The sequence below is a fragment of the Homalodisca vitripennis genome, chromosome X (assembly GCF_021130785.1).
Source record: "Homalodisca vitripennis isolate AUS2020 chromosome X, UT_GWSS_2.1, whole genome shotgun sequence".
NCBI lineage: Eukaryota > Metazoa > Arthropoda > Insecta > Hemiptera > Cicadellidae > Homalodisca > Homalodisca vitripennis.
In genome coordinates, this window is record NC_060215.1 from 49058966 (window position 1) to 49080295 (window position 21330).

Consider the following 21330-nt stretch of genomic DNA (forward strand, 5'->3'; position numbering starts at 1 on the left):
CGGGCACGTCTAAAAAGCGGGAGCGGTACGCCTGAAAAAGTGGATTGAATTAGCAAATTCCGATAGAGTACTGCCATCTTTTCCATACAGCCTGCCATTGCCCTAGTACAATCCTTAGTACTTTAGTACATTTCCTCGACATCATTTGATTTTATGAAACAAGTTTTTTATACTATTTTCGAAAAAAAATTGTTAACTACACATACACTTGAAGTTATACAAAAGTAAGAAACCGCACGAAAATACAATTATATAGAGACTATACAGTTGTATTATTCTTAAAATGTGTCGGACCATCCCAAATTATAAAATAATTCCAAAAAGATGTAGGGATGGTTAATTTTCTAGTTTCTATTTTATCACATGTAATTCGAGTTGCGGAAGGAGAATCAAACACAATTAACATAGTTAAGATACGTTCTGCCTAGTTTAATTTTATTTGAATATTTTCTCTCGGGATCAGGCTGGTCAGTAAGATAGCACATTCCCATCGGTGATTGCAGATGTGTTCATGTACCGCTCCAGCTAAAACTAACATTTAGCAATGCAGGCATACAAGGCATAATAAAAAGAAAACAACGACTCAACGATACAGGAACACAACATTAATATGTCTAAGTATATAGAACCATTCAAAAGTGTGCAAAAATTGATTAATCGTTTGACGTGTGTTTGTCTATACTAAATAAAATTTGGATTCAATCAGGTACAGTTTTATTTGAGTTTCAGTAATATATTGAATTAGTAACTGTAAAAATAGCGTACTAGTAGTGTACTTTGAATATGAATTATACAAAATTGGAATAAAAGTGCATTAAAAGTGTTTTATCATTCCTCGGGTAGCCTGTATTGGTAAATGTAAAAAGATAGCTTCAGATTCCTCTTTTAGCACAGATATGGCAAAAATATTTAAAAATATTTCTTATGAATTTAAATATTGTAAACTTGTACAGTACTTATGTGTTGTGGTTCTCTCAGAAGTAAAAATTTAAAAAAATATATATTTTTATAAAATTGTAGTAGCATACGATTGTTTTTTTGGACAGTGCCAGGCACCCAAAAATTTTAAATTAAAAATGGACTATAAATATAATAGAATGTAATTGACTTTACTCATGATTGATACAATTTTGAAGACGCGATTAATCAACAGGTTATTTGGCTTTATTTGAATATGAATTGAAATACAATTATTTTATTTTGGGTTTCTTAATGGATTAAATTTTGATCAATTTTAAATATACAAATATGCAGTATTAGAAGTCTCATAAATGAAGTTTAATATTTTGTAGAATATTTTTGTATTTTCTAACTGACATTCATGTTTTGATGGCGCCACCACTTACCTGATAGTAACGTTGTACTGGTTGTATGTACATACAAAATCTAACATTTAGAGAACAGTATTATATTTACAACATTTTACAGTAAGTTACAACACAAATCTACAGAAAAATATTTTTAAAATTTTTGCACGATTATAATCTGTGCTTTAAGGAGGTGATCTTTACTTTTGCTAGGCGGTGCCTTACACATTTATACGTCCAACCATACGTAGCCAGTCCAATGAAACAGGGTCACAAAACATGGTACAACACTGCTAAAGTACGACACCGGACTTGAGGTTAATGTTCGCCAAACAAATACATTCAAAATGGAAGGAGTTGGGAATAATCTGGTCGGCAGGTATAGGTAGGTGACAGTTATTTTGTTTAAGTATATTTTATTAAATGTAAAATACACGTTGATGAAAAAAAAATTAAAAAATATATAAAGCAAAGAGATATTATTTTATTGAAACACTGAGAAAACTGTATGGAATAAGAAATCAAGAAGAATGTTGATTTAGAGAACATATTTTTATATTACGTGAAAAAAATAGACGTCTAATACTTAGCAAAGCTTCAACTTAAATGCAGTGATTAAAATCGGATGTGTCAGGAGAGAAATGTATTTAACATTTACTGTCCGTTGGGACATTTTTTACATCACAGGTAATATAGCAAACATAACATTTTATTTATTGTTCGGTTGTTTTAATATTTCATTTAACACAAACTGACATAAAAGAACATAAAAGCACACTAAGGCGAAAAAGGAGAGAAATGGAAAAAGAGAAAGGTAAAGGAAAAAACGACAATGTGCGGTAAAAGGAAAATACGAACTATCTATCCAGCGACTGATACCTGGCGAAGACGGCGCCTACTTGGGGGACCGGCACGTCGCCACCATCATGCCCTCTGGAAAAATAGACAGGGTCATATCCTGACACCCAGTAGAGGATAGAATCACAACCATAGCCACAACACTGATAAACCACTTTCTTGTTTTATTTACCAATTTCCAGCACTTCCTGTGTCTGTTTGCTTTCACATATGTACATTAAACGTTGCTTGGTCATGCTAAAAGATGGTTCTATAATATTAATGACCTATTTATGGATGATTTACCTGCAATGTAATTGCAACTAAATTACATCTCTATTTATATATATAGAGCTAAATAGGTAAATAGCTATATAACCTATTTTTTCTATATATCTGTTTTAACCACAAGCTATAAAACCAGCAAAAATGTCTATCTATTTTTCTTCTAGTTATACTCACTAAACGATCTATTGCATAAATAGCGTTTCGTTTCATAGTAGAAGTTAAAGATTTTAACTTTTTTTATTTAAATTCACATAAATATATAAAAGGAATGACGAAATCACACTGAGTAAGTCTTATTGATGAAAGATTATTAATTAAAAGTTCTAAACTAAGCAATTACATTTGAAAACTGGCACAATGCGTCCACAATAAAGAGGGAGTCACTTTTTAGCCGCTGACAACTTCATCGCGAAATAAATTGCATCCAACATAATTATCTGGAGTTTGGAGAAGTTGCGCATCAAATAATTGCAAGTTTGTTTCCACTGTCGTTTCTAATTATTTCCAGTTTTTGGGACAAAGCGAGAACCCAAGTTCGCGAGGAAAGTTTCTCTTTGGCAAGTCACACTTTGTGTTTGGTAAGCGTTAGGGGGGAGGGGGTACCTGAATAGATCCAAGTTTGATTACAGGCCGGTCGGATCCGAGTCCCGCCTTGAGACACTTTGGGGGTACAGCGATCATTGCACCACTGAGCCTCCCCTAGTTCTGGCGCCGAAATTGTAATTACAGCACAGAACCGAACGTTGCAACCTGGCTATTCACTGGGATAATGGAAAATCTGATTTGGAATTGGCAATGTCTCTCAATAGAGGGCTGGTCTATCGCCGGTAATCTACCACAAAGAAATACAATTGTTACACACTGAACTGTAAGCGGAATTCACTTAATGTCTTGCATCCGAAAAAATGACGGGATAACAAATATTATAGAAATTACAAAAACAGGTATTAAAGTTACGTGACTTACTGTAAGAACTAAATAATATTATCGTACGTATCACATGGAACATGCCTTTCTTGTACCTATTGGTCAATGGCTTTATCGTAATATATATTAGAAATATTATCGTAGTCTTTCGATAGGTAATTTTAAATTTACAGCCACAAATACTTTATATGAGAGAACATACACTTTGAATTCATTTGATAGCAAGCAATGGATTAATACCTAATAGATGAAGAGCGATTCTGCCAGATTTAAGGAAATAATTTTATATAGAATCTTTTAGTTACGGTTTAGTTAATGTTGTATTGATTTTTTCATTTATACGATAATGTTATGTCTAACTGTAGTACAATTTCACATAAATTTAAATTTATTTCATAGAAATTATTCCATCTTAAATAATTACTAAGTTTTATGCTTGCCATGAAATATTATATCACATTAAAGTTATATTGGTCATCTTATAACACACACTAAAGGTAGAGAATGAATTAAATACTAATTGCAAAATATGTAAACGTATGGTTTATACTTGTAAGATTAATAAGATTTGATAACAGTGGGAAATTGGTAATACACGTAGAAAATCTTGGCTAAACAAAAACAAATTGATAGAGATAGACAATCTTAATAAAAAATAACCTTAATCAGAAAGAAAGGAAGCTGTTAAAGTGGATAATGAATGGGTTTGAAATAATTGGTTTTAAAACATAAGCATATATTGAAAGATTCAAACCTAAACAACTAACACACCTATTTTATGAGGAACGTAAGAAATCTTACCCTTGAACGTACTGAGTATAATTATGCTGTGTATTTTGTTTTTAAGCCCAGTCAGAATATGGACAAATTTGAAAACCCAGGTCAAATTGACGTTTCTGAAATTTTTCTAATTTATATTCCATTACCTTACCAAAACATAAAAAGCAGTTTTATTAATTTTCATTTAAGTCAGATAAAATAGAAACTCACAAAATTTGGTTTATCTAATATTGTTGCAGAACGGATGCTGCTGTGTTTCCGGAAGCAGTCATTTAAGTAATATCTTATAATCAAGCCTGCCAAAAGACGATAAATAATAATGTGATAGATTATTGAGGAGCATGGTTTTAATTTAAAAGTCGTTGTTCCTTAAGTAATAGTTTATTAAACATTTTTTGAAATGTACATACCATTAACCAATGACGCTCCCTTAAGTTATAAATTGCAAAAAAAATCAAATGAAGTTAAAAATCCTTGAGCCTGTTTAGAAACGTTTCCGTAATTTTTTACAACCATAAACCTTGTGTATTACCAGGTGTCTAAGGTGGCCGGTTTGTGAGATTAGATCCCCCGAGAGAAAACAGAATTAATGCATTCTTAAAATGGCAAGCAAGGTTCCTCATGGTTAGTGATAATAATCATGTGTAACTTTTCCCTTGTAAAGATTTTGCCCTACAATAATCAACAAATATACAATATTGATTTAATTGTGTTATATAAAAAAAAAACGACATGAAAAGTTATCGATGAATTCTGAACAAGTCCAATCCAACCTTTATCAGCCATTTCGGGTTGAAAATTGATGGAAACATTGAATAAATACAAAAATGTACATACATTTGTAATTTCCAGTTGTGTTTTTAAAAGCATGACGAGCGATTAAATGGGTATCAAGTTAATCAGTCGATAACAACAGCTTTTAAAATGTACGAGGATAAAGTATTCAAACTAATGGATGGTTAAGCGGACGGGGTCGATAGAACAAATGGAAGAATTTAAAATAGAAATACGACGATGATCCCTTATCGGCGTGTGTTCAAGTCACATAGCAAGACCAAGTTTTTAAGTATTTCAATTTATATATTGTAAACGAACAATACACGTGTGTTTGAAGGCATAAGGAATGAGAATTGGTGAGATATATTTTTAAGTATCATACATAGATTTTTTTTAGAGAACCTATATGACTAATATATAAAGGGAATTGTATGTATTTGTACTTTACGTATTGAAACTTGCAGCTTCATTTTTAGTCAATACTAAATCATCCCTTTATGCCATACACTAATTCTTATTACTGGAATGTATTTAATTTTAAATATTAAACCTACTTTACATTCCAAACTCATATAAATATGATAGTATTGCACATAAATTCTAAACCTCATCTTGTAAGCTAGCAGTTGTAGAGAACCGGTTGACAAGGTTAATACATATCACTTTAAGTATACGCTTCTTTTGAAGGCTTATGACTCAAAGTTACTTTGGAATTCGAGAGGTTAACAGATCCAAACATGTCGTCGGCTCCATCACACTGTCAAATATTTGAGGAAGAATTCCTAACTCAAGTTTTAATCGTGGAACGGGGAAACTCGACGCTAAACTGAGCCTTATCCTGGGAATTAGTGAGTAATTCTTGCCCGGAGTTGTAAAGACAAGCGAAGGGTGAGGGGTGGAAAGGAACCTGTTGAGTGCAAAGCAGGAATAGTAGTAAGTTGTTTTACAACGCAAAAACAACGCGTGAGCGAGTAATGCGTGTTATACACGCTCTAATGGGAACATTTTAACCCCAAAAGTGTTTCAGACCGGAGAACGTAATGTAATCCTCACAACTTTATCCGCGCAAAATAGATTCCACCCTTTATTATTAATGCCGGAGCTTTTTCGATGAACTTCGCGCTTGAAGAAATTTTAAAGTGAAACTTAAACAAAAGCTTGCCGGATTTAAGAGGGATGCCTACGAATAAGTTTGGAACCGGAGTTCTGCGAATTATCAAAGGTAAATATAAGCGTCTAAGTTGTCTAACATTGTGGCGATGGTATGAACGGATGATGAAGGATTTAGAGGCCGATCCTTAATTTATTACTTGCGAAAAGGCTTTACATCGGAGTTTGTCTTGTGTACTTTCGAACTATTATACTCGACGGTGGGTATTAACGCCAGTTTAGTTTGTGCTTTCTAAGTCACTTGTCAATTTAAATAATTAAGTGGGACCAGGTGATACAAGATGTACAGTGCAAGGTATACAATCTGAAAAGGAAAATAAAAATATATTTACCATACCTACAGGAACTTCACACCAATAATGTTATTTTTACGATAAAATTTGAATACTTTATTAATATAGATATATTCCATTGTGCATTAAATATGCTTTGATCCGTCCTGGAAGTAAAAAAAGAGAAATGTAAAATATAAAACATCTCCACACTTTCAGCAATCCTCCTCCTTAATTTTTAGCCAAGATACCTATGACACTGCTATACATTAATTACTATTTCAGCGATTGGGTCTTGTTTGTATTACCCTTGTCATTAAAGCGTTGTCTAATCTAACAGACTAAATAAGGGGTGCAAACCTACAAGCGGTCTTGCTTATAAACAAAGTTCTCAGTAAACATCCGGTTGAGGAAAGCCACCGTCTTACGTCCATCCGGAGGATGAAACGAAGTGATCGAGCCGCCGCGTCGGTCGCCGGATATCCAAAGGAGATGGGTTTCGAGGAGGGGAAGGGGATCGACAGTTAAAACTTTCCTCTCTTAAGAAACTTTGATGCGAAAAGTTAAGCTAAAACATTTTAAAGCGTAATTATGCACCGTCCGTTCGAGTTCGTCGGTCCGTGCAAGAAAATGGCGGAACCCAGAGGCGAGATTGGTGAAGCTAATTAGATATTTCATAAGTAGGAAAAAAGCGGTCTGCTTCAGAGAGAGAAAGAGGCGTGGGTGGAGTAAGATAGGAGGGGTAGGGGAAGAATCAATGATGATTAAGTTAATGAAGGGTGTATCTATTGTATTTGGTGCTCTCTTCCATTGTCCAAACGACGGTTTCATGTTGCGTATTGTCAAACCTATGGTTTTTCCAACAAATCATACACGCAGCCTATTGTCTCTGGATGCGGTGCTTCGTTTTAATGATACCTCCCTCTCTACCACCCCTCCCCCATCGACATAGCTTAGGAAGTAATCACCTGTCTGAAAGAAATACAGGTGCTTTGTACCATTCTATCGTAGTATAGCTTTCAACTGTTACAACTTTAAGTATTTAGGCGTTTAAGGCTGTATGTGTTCGTTCGAACTTTATTACTACTACGTTTGCCTCGGTTTTTAGTGAAGAATAATATATTACTTAAACAATTGTATTACAAATACTTTGGAATATCTGTTGCTAATCACTGTTTGATAGTTAATAGAACACCTTTTAATTATTACTATTAGTACATTATGCTCAGTTTGCATGAATTATTAATTACCAAATCCCTTTTGATTTAAACTACGTTAACAGCAGCATCTAGGAACTGCTAACAGTGTATTTAGTAAGGACATAATAACGGTCAGAAAAAAAAGAACACGAAGTATTGCTCCACTATGGCCAAAAACTCATAAATACTAGAATAGCTGATTACCTAAAGAGTTATATACTAGTTTCTATTACGATACTAAGGGGAATAATGAGAAATCATTAACCAAAGTACTGTACAATATTTGTAAATAGTGTTTTTGTATACAATACTTTTGTTTAACTTTACTTCATTTCCAGGGTGTCATAAATACTAAGGGCTACTTTTGATTCCTTCAGTACCAATACCTTAACAAGCTAATTACTTTGATTGTGGTTTTGGTCGTAAAAAACTTTGCAGCATTCTCGTTAAAGACTCCTGCCTGTGAAAAATTATTGATAGTGAAATAATTAAAGCGTTTCATTACAACACTAGTGCTGTTTTAAAAGTGATTACGTAATTGTGAAATATTTGAAATGTGAGGTTGGATGAAATAGAATTATTCTTTTACTTGTGTTGTTCTCAGAAGAAGTTTTATACTACTACACTCCGTAATCTCGCTCCTGTCACAATTTCTTACTTCTCGTGTTTGACAATAATTATCAACGGCTACACCTATCACATAATCAAGAAGACTCGAAAAAGACATGCATGTAGACCGATATTGCGTGACTGTCCGCCTACTAGTAGTACTTTATGGCTGCAGGGATTATGGCGCTCCTTTCTTGACCTTTTTTACCTTTTTCCTTACCTTAACCTTTTTTAAAGTAGTATTGTGATAGTAAAGCAAAACTGTGCCATTGCGCGTATCAGAGTGTTTACAACAGAATAATTTGTATGCCTCCTATTACAAGTTTAAGTTAGAATTTTAATATTAGTAATAGTATTTGTTTGTCATTTAATCGTTTAACTAAAGTGCATCATTCCAAATACACCTTACTCTTATAGTGTCCACTTCATTCCTTTAGCTAATTCCACTCTCCTCAGTTCTTACATCGCTTTTCAGTTAACTCCCATTTTAATTTTTCAATAATACGTAAATGCTGCATAGTTCACATTTCATAGCACGTCGAATTTCACCCGGTAAACTCTTTCTTACAATTTACTATATTTTGAATGACTCGTAATAAATCTCGTATACCTATCTCTTCATCATCGGCAAATATGGTAATAGATTGAATAATTCTACCGATATTGAAACACATGGATATTTCATACCTGACAATAGATCTAAAACCTCGATTGCAAGTTTAGTTGTGCAGCCCTCCTACCAATATTTAAGTACATGGTAATACCTGACAATAGATAGAAAGCCTCGATTGCAACTTTAGTTGTCTTTCATCCCTCTTACCGATATTTAAGTACATGGCAATACCTGACAATAGATGTTAAACCTCGATTGCAACTTTAGTATGTTGTCGTGCAGCCCTCCTACCGATATTTAAGGACATGGTAATACCTGACAATAGATGTTAAACCTCGATTGCAACTTTAGTTGTCGTGCAGCCCTCCTACCGATATTTAACGACATGGCAATACCTGACAATAGATGTTAAACCTCGATTGCAACTTTAGTTGTCGTTCAGCCCTCCTACCGATATTTAAGGACATGGCAATACCTGACAATAGATGTTAAACCTAGATTGCAACTTTAGTTGTCGTTCAGCCCTCCTACCGATATTTAAGGACATGGCAATACCTGACAATAGATGTTAAACCTAGATTGCAAATTTAGTTGTCGTTCAGCCCTCCTACCGATATTTAAGGACATGGCAATACCTGACAATAGATGTTAAACCTAGATTGCAACTTTAGTTGTCGTTCAGCCCTCCTACCGATATTTAAGGACATGGCAATACCTGACAATAGATGTTAAACCTAGATTGCAACTTTAGTTGTCGTTCAGCCCTCCTACCGATATTTAAGGACATGGCAATACCTGACAATAGATGTTAAACCTCGATTGCAACTTTAGTTGTCGTTCAGCCCTCCTACCGATATTTAAGGACATGGCAATACCTGACAATAGATGTTAAACCTCGATTGCAACTTTAGTTGTCGTTCAGCCCTCCTACCGATATTTAAGGACATGGTAATACATGACAATAGATGGAAAACCTCGATTGCAACTTTAGTTGTCGTGCAGCCCTCATACAGACAGTGCTGTCACTGCTACACCTGCGTCGCCGTTTCGCGTAATTCGCGTGACGAAGCAATCATATTGTGGTGGGGGAACGTTCTGGTCTCTGCGTCCCAAGTTGGCTCTTGCAAGAAGAAAAGGGGGGAGGGGTGTACCGGAAGCTATCATCCATAACAGACTTGTTCATTTCGATATTCCCATATTATTTTTGTAGCGTTTTGTTTAAATAGTGAAAGTTGACTAATCTTGCTACAATTAAAATTAAAGTTAATAATTTTAAATTAATTTAGAATTTTTAAATATGTTTAAATGAATTTCATTATCAATTTAGATATGCATAATTATGATCCAGACTCGATGTTTTTGTTACCAAGTAAATGAATATATCAATATAACATTCCGCTTAGCACAGTGTCATACAGCGGATTGCTTAAGTCTAAACTAGGAGTTGAAAAAAAACAACGGTTTTATTGTATGTATGTTGATAACATAATGATTTAAAAGAAATCTTAACTTACTTCAAAAGTCCTGATAAGAAAACCACAAATATTTAAGAGAATACTTGAGAACCATTACAGTCACGCCTAAGAACTGTTTGTCACTTCGGACGGTAATTGTGTTAACCCGACCCAGAAGTGACACACCGTTCATCAGAGTCCAATCACGATTTATTGTTTTGTCCTGTGTTTCCTGACCGATCAGTATTACTTATTGACAATTATTGATTAGCTATCGTTGTTAGTTCATCGTTATCAGTTAAATGTTTACCGTTTTGAAGATATAAACAGAATTGGACTTTTGTAATATAAAATTAGAAAAGAACAATCGATATTCCTGTGCCTTTGGAAATAATTTCGCCATCTCCCAAATCAACTGACACAATAATAACTAATAATAGTTAAGTGCATGAATACTGACAATCGTTCAGCTCACCTAGAGACCCAGTTCAATACTAACTGAGACCCGAAGTAAAAAGGGGTGAGTTCATTTTCTGAGTAACAACCGTTTCGGGCTGCCTAAATACTGTGAAAATTACATTGGAAATCTTAAAAACACTGTGATTAACTAGATAGTCCTTATCATATCATGTAAGAACTTATAAAATGCAGCCATATTTAAGTATATAAAGGAGAATTCAGTAACTGTACAGGTAGCGATTTAGGATGCTGGAAGCAAGGTTGTGTAGGTAAAGTAAAAAAAATTTTCTAGATGCTGTAAAACATTTGTTTTGTTTATTGATGTTGCATTGCTGTTATTTTTCTGTTGTTATATGGGTCATCTTGCTTTCATATCATTATAATGTTACTTATTTGTAAAATGTTTTTTTCCTGATGAGATATAAATAAGTATACTTTACGATCAGTTTTATAATGTTTTAAATATTCTGTTGAATGTCAGCATTCGTACGCTGTGTAAATTATTAATTACTTAGTGGGAAAAAAAGTTACATTTAATAGTTTCCCAATCGTTACAAAATATTAAATGACACTATATGAACTTATAACTTATAACAGATAGCTGGTCTGTAAAGGACTACATTTAAATATTGTGAGAAAACGGCTTGAACGATATTTATTTAGAACATGCGAATAATATTGTGTACTACATGCTAGAATAAACCACAAAGATAAAATTATATTAATGTTAGAGAAGTATTAAACATGTTTCTAAATAGGACAACACTTTAAGATTGTAATTTTATAACTTTTGAGTGCAAATATTTAGAAATTATGAACTTTTCGAGTTGGCGCCCTTAACAAACAACTATGACTGAGTACAAACACGGTTCTAGTGACGGGTGACTGACCCTCTGCATAATTTCAACCCAGTTACCACACTCTGCGGAAGGTCAATACAGTAAAAAATCAATACGGACCGGGTGAGTCATCACCCTCTAAGGGTAGGCCCGATATAAACAAAGGCTGTCGGAGGCACGTGCGTGTGGGTGTGCGTGTGAGTGCTGCGAACAGCTGGTAGCAGTCAGCTGGAGAAAACAGTTCCCCTCTCCCACCACCCCCAGCAAGTGCACTAGATTTGTCGATTAAAATCCCCCTGTTTTAATATCGGGCCTACCGGATATGAGTATAACAGCAGTCAAAGCCTCTCTTGGTTTTCAGCTAAGCGTAGCTTTCTTCATTTTAAATTATCTATTACTCTTTGTACATTTGTTATAGTGTAGATCAGTAAAAGTTTTTTGTGCGTCCTTTAACCTCGTAAAGTGGGTCACATGAAGCTCCGTTACAATGTTAGCCATTAGAGAAATTGTGATTAGATACTACTAAAATAAGTAGTTTAAGTAGTTGTATTTTGGGAAATTATTGATATTTTTCAATAACCAGTTTTTTTATAATTCTTATAGTATATGCAACTAGTAGTTTTCAGTTGTGCAAGTCAAATTATAACTGTGCAATCGCAAAAAACAGTTGTAATATGCAAATATTTCTAGGATCTACGATTATCGGTTTTGTCTTTTACTTCTGTAATATTTTATAATATACCTAATTTAAGCAAATAACGTATTTAAAAACATTGCAGGGACCAATTAATGTTAAAAGATATACATCACAAATAGAACAATATTACTAAACCCACATTTAGGCCATTTTATAAAGTCCGCTATTTTAACATATAATATCAATCTTGGAACTAAATTTCTGTATACAATTGGTTGCTAATGTGTTGGTTGTAAATACTAGATAGTTGAAACCTATCGAACAAATGAAATGCGAAAATACTTCGGGAAAAGACAACACTTTAAAAATATTTTGTAAGTTTTCTTAAAATGATAAATAAACATATACTTAAAATTCAGTTTGTTCATACATACATGTAATAAAGTAATGATTCTGAATTGGAATGAAAAGTTAAAGTAAGAATTTTTGAAGCATTATATGCTAAAAAACAATTAAAAACAGCAAACGCATGGTTGCTGTATATCTGGCAATTTTTGCAGTGTAAAATAAATAAAATTTTTACATAAAAGTACAACACACATTTAGTATCAGTCCTATGTGAAGAAACGAGGTCAGGCGTTAAAACGATTCAACATTACCAAAAGGGTATCTGATGAAAACTATAGCGCTCTGAAACTGTCGGTTGTTGGGGGTTACAAAAAAGCCACATATATCGGTAAGACCCCTTAGCTCAGCGGCAAAGTTTAAGCCCTCGCCGACAAAAACATACGAATTATCGCACATGTATGAAGACAAATCGGTCTCCCACTGGAAATTTATTGGAGATCCGATAAGTTTGGACCAATAAGAAGCGATCAAGGAGTCTCCAATAGGGTTGTGAATCATACGGCCGGAGCCCTAAAGTGTAACGGGAATGTTGTTTACACGATCGAAGGGAGTCCCATGCTCACTGGCGCTCGCTTTGTGTGTTTTCCAAAATTCCTCGTCCCACACAAGTTTACCCTTACTTTGACAGGCCAAGAAATTACCTAAGTGCAAAGTCAACTTCTCCGCTTCTCTCTCCGCTCGATTGTTACCCAAAATATATTTTGTTACTTGATATACTTTCAACGACCAACTTTCATTGTTACCTCCCCTCCCCCTTTCACCCCGTTTAGAAACTCCTCGCCTTTATCTTTCATTAGTTTATTCCCGGAAAGGTTTCTGTAATAAGGAGAGACAGTTTTATTGCAGTGTCAGAACTTAGCGTGAGCATCGACGCGAAGTATCACTGTGAAGAAAATGAACTGCCACAAGTAAAATCTGTAACAACTTTCCTTACTTTTGTATATAGTTCATATAAACGAAGGCTTGCTTTGTGTGTTTGGGGTTCTTTACAAAATGAAAATCAATAGGTATTCTAGAATAAAACGGTTTAGAGGAAAAACTCCATTTCTTGTTTCCTTTGATACGCTATCACGGACGTACTTTATCATTATAACTTGAGAGACTTTTCTTGAATATTTACTTCAATGAATATTACAGAAATTAACGCTTCGACTTGTAATTTCTTAATATAGCAATGCAAACATAAATATGTTATTAATATGGTGCAGTATTTCAACGTGTTAATAAATGCCAGATTTCTTTATTTACACATTCGTCATGTAAAAGCTTACATAAGCAGCATGATCTAACTGTAATTTTACTATTTTCTAATATGCACATTCTATGTATGCTTCTACATCTGTAAAAGCTACGGAATAACAATATGTGCACCTAGAATACATACCAAGAAGCAAACTCATTAATTTTAAGAGTTGGAATATTTGATTAAAATAATTGGAGTTCGGACAAAAACAATTAAATTAAAGTGAAGGAACGGTGTTGTGGAGGTGAACAGAGCAACGATGGAGGACTGCAGAGTGGGGGTTGTATGAAGAAGTGTTTATAGTGTTAATACTCGTACAAACCGACGTATTTCACGATACCTACAGATATTACAAAGTCTTCTGTACTTCCCTCTCTATATTGTTCCCCCTCACTCGGCTCTAACTTCTCCCTCCTTTCCCAACCACCACATCACCATTCAATTTCTTTGTCTGTTCCCTTCTTACTATAACTTAATTAGTTTTAGAGTTGTACGTCTACCAGGGAAAAGAGGTACTCTAATGCGCTGGAAATTAATTTGGCCACAACTTGACTGAAACGTATAAGGTTTTACAACTTCCAACTACTACATTTTTTTAAAGCGTTTGATTAGTAACGCGTTAAAAAAGTAAAAGGTACAAATTGTGTGCATTGTATGTGTTGTATTGTGTTTTTATGCGTTGTGTTGTCAATACGGATTGCAAGCATATAACACATTATCGCTCCTAGTAGTCAATTCTGGTCACAGTGTTTGAGTCAAGAGGTCAGAGAACATTTAGAATGAAGACCAAGAGGACCAATTGAATATTTGGCTACCTAGTACCTTGAGCTAGTAAGTGGAATGTATTGAACTTAAAAACGTGTAAAACACGTTACCTATCTTAATAGAACGTTGTAGTGAAAGTAAATTAAATAAAAACAGGTTTCACTCAAAACGAGTTAAATATGCTTAAATGTTTCTTTTGTAAAGCAAACGAGATTGTCATTCGATTGTTCGCAAGGTCAACGATTTGGTGGAATATAACGGCTATGTGATATTTTGCTTTTTTTTAATGAGTTTTTTTAAGAAAACAGAAACGGAAATACCATTTCCACGCAGAAAGCAGAAGGTACACCTCGCGACATTTGTTTAGGTTAGGTAATGTGATCCGCAGATTACGAACTCAGAGGCTTATCCGATAGCAATCGGGGCCTGAACACTGATAACCCGGGAGTACCGCGTCTGAATAGGTTCCTTTCACCAGTACGTTGCGGGACGGTTCCATACGATTCAATTCTGGAGCCGCTTTTACGGCGAGGTTTAATTGGAATTTGGTTTAACGATCGCAACTTATTGTGAGTCACTGCATCTTCGCCGTAATCCGCCGTAACCGGGTCGTAACTTATGTAATTGGGTCGTAAATCAAGAACGTCGTAGAGGCCGTCGCAGATCCGATGAGAGTTTAAGAGCCGGAAGTGTCCATCACTGTCAAGTGCACAATAGGATGCGGTCAACGAATTGTTATAGGGTCGAGACGAACTGCAGTAACATTATTAATATTGAGGTAAGACTCTTCTCATAGCATTATCATTCTTGTATTTAGAGCACTAAACAGAGGTTTGTTTGAAGCTCGATTTCCACAAAAATTGGGCATTATAATTAAGAAGGTTCTTTGTCGTCAATACAGTGACTAATCGTCGTAAATAGCTGTATTTAAAAGACGCAATTGGTTTTCTGATAGAATAAGATTTTTATTAATTTTTAAAGGACATTTGGATTATAGGACTTTTAATATATAATTGTAGAAAACAGGAAAAGTATGAAACAAAAGTAGTTATTATTTTTAAGTGGTCTTGTTATTAAACTTAAAGAAAGATTATTAAGACAAGGATATGCAATTTTAGATGTATGTAAATAAAAGATGAGGATGGAGTGACATGTTTTCTATTCATAAATACTTTTTATTTCGGTAAGAACAGAACTATTAAAATGATATGCAGTTTTTTAACTATACTTTATTAAAACTATTATTTCCTTAAAACAAAACTCATGCACATACTTTCCCTTGTTTATTTTCAACCATGTCTATTTGGGTCTGTAATTTCCATTACATTTTAAATGGCTGTGATTTATACTGGAGTGATCAAGCAAGATTGTCTACTTTTTCCGTATGCAGAAAAGTTATATTTAAGGGTTACGAATTCAAATTTTTAAATATGTCCGAACCAAAGATCGAAATATCCGAACCACAGTACCACCTTAATGAGACGTCCTCGTATTAATAGGAATCGGCTGAAAAACGATATTTTGAACTGAAATATCAATATTTAATCTTGGCCATTAATATATTTTATACGCAACGTTTCTATTCTAACAACTTAAATGTGTTAGAAAAGGTATATAATCAGAGTATCGTTCCAAAAACAAAACTAGCGAACAACACTAGATGCCTATGTTACAAGCTCCAGTTAATTTTCAATAAAGTATAAAAGTAATTGATACTACCGAGAATAAGAATATTATAGCTTTAAATAGTTTTCAGATCTTAAACGGACTTAGCTTTATAGGTAAATGAAAGTAAATGAGCACAATAGGTAAAGGACAGTTACTCCTAAAATTAACTTCAAATTAACAGAGACATTGCAGCCCCTGATGCGTGTCAGTAATTTAGCGATGCGGTAAAACACAACTCAGGCCGCCCTCGTGATATATCAAGCGGTCGGAAATGTGTTGTTTGCGTTAAAACACGAAATAAAATTCAATTTGACAATGGGACACGGGTGGTGCGGGGTGGGGAGGGGTACACACCGCAGCATGGTCAAAAACGTGTGTTGTATTTCTCCCTTGTGGCTTCAACATCGTTCTGATTTGGTGAATCTGACTTTCTGGTATGACGGTACGGGAGAGGATACGTTTTATTAGAACCCGTACCGGCTGACCACACCGTTGTTGGGGGTGTGCGATTTATTTGTCGGAATTAATAAAATGTTCTAATTATAGCTGAACACACGCATTCCACTATCTCTACGTTACAGTAAATACAAAACGATTTCATTAATTTCCTCATGGGATAAATTGATGTAGTTTTTCTAAATGCATTATCCATTAAAGAATGTTATTACCCCTGTTCACAAAATACGTTTATATGAAAGGTTTGCATATTACTACTAACCAGACCGTTTAGCAATTTACTTCAACTCACTTCAACTGACAAAATTCACAGATTTTAACTGTAGGCTAGACACAAAAGTTTTAAACATGTATTAGCCTGTACATAATTTTGTCAGAGAACATATATTTATTGGTACATAAATTATTATTTAACCCTATGAAAACAAATTAAAACATCAAAACCTAAAACAAGAGTAAACCTTAAGCTATCACAAACAGGATTACAAGCTCTATCAGTTCCAGTAGAACTTGTAGTGTGAGCGGAACTTGCCGTAGATTGTACCGACTGTTGCACAACTACGCCCATTCAAGATCTTCCACTACATAAAGGACCAATACTAGAATCAGGCCAGATCACACGATATCCTCTAAGCTAACTTACAGGAACCCCATTCAATGCGCTGGCTATCGTTTACGACCGACAGGACTTGTTCGATAACCGTATTTAAATACAGAAACATGAGCTGTTTTCTGAGAACAGTTTTAGTTGAAATTGCAGGAGAAAAAGATTTGGATTTTAAGCAACTTATTAATTTAAGTATAGGTTCTGAAATCAGAATTTAAAGATTATATTGTTCATGTTATTAGTTATTTTAGGAATGGTATTTAAATTGTAGCCATTTTAATATTTTAAAATTTTATAAGTAATTTCTTCAGTTGTTTACGCTAAACTTTTACATACATAAAACACAATTTTAATCAAGTTTATAAACAGTTATGGACAATAACGTTGAATTTAAAAGAGTTTTAGTTGAATTTGATATTCGGATTGAATATACTAAGTTTAATTTTTCCTACTTCCAAAACTGTTTTTTTTGCCCTATATACAAGCGGTATAAATTATAAATGCAGTGCATAGATTATTAATAGACATATTAATCTCGTTTTCTCCTACAAACCTTGTCGAAATAGTTACAATATTTCCATCTATTAAACATTCAATAATGAATGCAATAATGAACATTTTGCTGGGCTCTCCAAAGTATTTGTCCGAAAGTTTAATATTAGAAATAACTATTATATCCTTTCATTAGAGTATAAAATAAAATGTTTCTGCTCGGTCTAATTGAGAGTTCATATTTTCATAAATTAAGGGTAGTCATGTTTGTTTGGAAATGAAGTGTAAGAGTACATATTTGTCCTAACTTTGCCTGGCCTATACATGCATTTTCCGGTTGCCTATATTTTCTAATCGAATTTGAGACAAATAATTTAGTGAGGTTAATTAAGTATTTAATGATGTATTAAAAATAGGTGTTTACCGTATAACAGCAACAGGAGGAAACTACTGAATGTAAATTCAGTGTATAATTTCGATGTACTCATACAATGATTTAAGCTTTGCAGGACATAGACTGAAATCAGAATGAAAAAAACACAAAAATATTTAATATATATTTATTTATTTATTATATATATTTACTATATATATATATATATATTTATTATATATATTTACTATGTGTGTGTGTGTGTGTGTGTGTGTGTGTGTGTGTGTGTGTCTGTGTGTAAATTTACTCAATTAGAAATAGGATTACAAGCATTGGAGTCCAGTAGAGATGAAACTAATTCCCTCCAGCCCAATGCTTAATAACACGTAAAATAATTAGAGGAACAAAACGAACATACAAACTGAGTAATATATTGTTTATTCATGTAATCTGATATATCGGATTATTGAACACGGCACTTAGGCACTAAAGACAAAACAGAACAGTAAACCAGAGGCTAGTTCTTGTTACAGCTTAGTAAAATCTCCAACAGGAACAGGCGGTAGGTGCGCTTAGCGTAAGCCCGGTGGAGCACTTCCACTCGATAAAGCCGTTTACAAACGGCCAGAGTGCCGCTCTGCTTCTGCTGCTGCCGCTGTAGCGACCATCCGATAGGCGGTTGAGTAAACGTATCAGGCCTGTCAGGCTCTCTCTCTCTCTCTCTCTCTCTCTCTCTCTCTCTCTCTCTCTCTCTCTCTCTCTCTCTCCCCCCACACGCACACAATTACTATGTCCCAATTGTCAGCCTTATTGACACCTCCTGATATTTTTGGGCATTTTTGTGATTTAATTTTCGAACCGGTTCCGTAAAGCTCTATTAGTTTCCTAACAAACCTCTCATCCCCGGGTGTTGGTATTGGAAAGGACTATGATTGTAAACACTACAAAATGTCGATAGTAGCTGAGTGGGCGTTCGCAACAGGTCCGATGGTGTAGTAAAATGATTGGTGGTCAGATAATTCCATTGATGGTTAGTTAACATCCTCAAAATCCTCTGAATGAACGGTCACCAGATAAAACCGTCGCGTCCAAGTTCAGGTAATTTTGTCCGTGGGTAGATATCATTACCCTCGACCAGATAACAGCACTGGTGACTAGGTAACAACAGCACCCCGGAGACATCGTTTCGTCGGTGGCTTGGTGACAGAGCCAGAGAGTAAGTAGAACCGTTGATGGCTAAGTAACATGCTCGATGATCAGGTAATATCACCAACATCCTAGTGACACCGTCGGCGGTTTGGTCACAGACCCGTTAAGCAAGTAACATAGTCGGTGACCAGGTAACGACAAGGATCCTGGTAATATTGTCGATAACTTGGGCATAGAACCGGTCACCAAGTAACATAGTCGGTGACCAAGCAACGACCAAGGTCCTGGTGGCTTAGGCACAAAGCCGGTCAGTCTGTGACTAGCTAAATCACAGGTGGCCAGGTAATAACACTAGCATTCACCGGTGACCAGGTAACTGCACCATGTAACAGATTCGGTGGCTTGGACACAGAGCCGGTCACTAAGCAACATTTTCGGAGGCTAGGTAACATATCCGGCGATCCTGATGAAAGATCCTTTGACTTGACATTTTATATAGATAGAAATGTTTTTTTAAATCATCACATAGCATCAAGAAAACTACTAGAGAATGTTTTGCTCTTTCGTAATTTCAGATACAATTTGAATTCCAAACCAGTGCGGAATTCTGGTTGGGTATGAGCAATGAAAGTTTGCGGGCGGCACGATTAAACTGCTGTCGAAGAATCCAGTTACTAAGCACAATCTTGGAAATATCAAGTCGAGAGATGAAGGGACTGATCGGAATGTTGGATTAAAGATGCTTGAGAACGTTGCTAAATCAAATGTTTGCAGGATTCATCTTGAGAAGGAGGAGGAGGCAAAGAGTTGTCGGTGTAGCCGATAAATTTTCAATGTAGTTTTGCAATAGAAAGGGCTGCCGGCGAAACCGGTGCGTTGTATGGTTAATGCCGCTTTGTGGGCGGCGAGATAAAGGGCTTCCGGAGTGGTCGGTGTGTTCCCGATGTCGATTTGCAGCCAGTGAGACACGTTGCAGGTGAGGCTAGTCCATCACCACTACGACCTGTTTCAGTCTGTATTGAAATAAGTTGAAGAATTTTAAAAATACAACCCCTATGTTGACTTAAACCGTAATATATTTTTCATATTGTATAACTATGATGCACATTGGGAACATGGAAATACATTTTCACATTTTAAAGAAATGTCGTATACGAACAGAAGTGACCGTGTACAGCAGTTCTGGTAATTTCTTAAATCCAAGACTGAAAAAAAAAAAAAAAAAAAAAAAAAAAAAAAAAAAAAAAAAAAAAAAAAAATAACGTCAATAATCCACAATTTTTTTGAGATGTTTGTAAACGGATTTGGATCGCTATTCATGCTCTTTTATCCAATTAGCTCTAGGATGGAGGTTGCTATTGCCAATGGTTTGCGTTCACACCATTTCCGGAAAAAACAAATAAAATTAACACTAAACAAATATTTGGTTTTCAGTTGCTACAGTGTTTTCTCAATAAAATCTGTGATCGAATTGGTATTATTGAGTATATTAAGGCCATTTTCGGCATCTGGCATAAAGGAGAAATTCGTAAAGAGTCGGAATCTTTCATTTTATATAATTTTAGTTTAACCCCCAAATCTTGTCTGTTTTTTAAAGTTCATATCAATTTAATCTTGAATAATTATTGATAATTTACTATTTGATAAAAACTTATGAATTACTGAACGTTATTTCTTACTAAAACGGTGATATATTTCGAAAAGAATAAATAAGCAATTTTAAATAAATGTGTAAAATTAAACTTTTATCACTTTGGTTAGATGACTCTTAATACTGGTATACATTTCTATAGACAGTCCATGATGATTTGATTGATTGACACATCAAGGCAGGTCGTTGTGGCTACGCCGTCTCTGCCAGAGTAAAGTATTTGACTGTGGTCACGATACAGCACGATGACGCAATTATTTACGGGAACAATATAGTTTTAATTCCAATCTATTTTATACAACGAATAGTCTATGGTTTCTCTCCTTGCTTGACCAAAAAGGCACTTCTGA

General features: G+C 34.7%; 1 protein-coding gene across 4 annotated transcripts in view; it reads right to left on the minus strand.

Moving 5' to 3' along the window:
* LOC124368986 (CUGBP Elav-like family member 4) overlaps positions 1-21330 on the minus strand; it is a 198512-nt gene that overhangs the window by 150883 nt on the left and 26299 nt on the right. Inside the window, exon 3 of one of the 4 annotated variants that reach the window (XM_046826574.1) lies at positions 2187-2240. The exons of the other annotated variants lie outside the window; for them this stretch is intronic. The gene's annotated coding sequence lies outside the window, so the exon portion shown is untranslated. The remainder of the gene's footprint in view (positions 1-2186; positions 2241-21330) is intronic. 4 annotated transcript variants of the gene reach the window in all.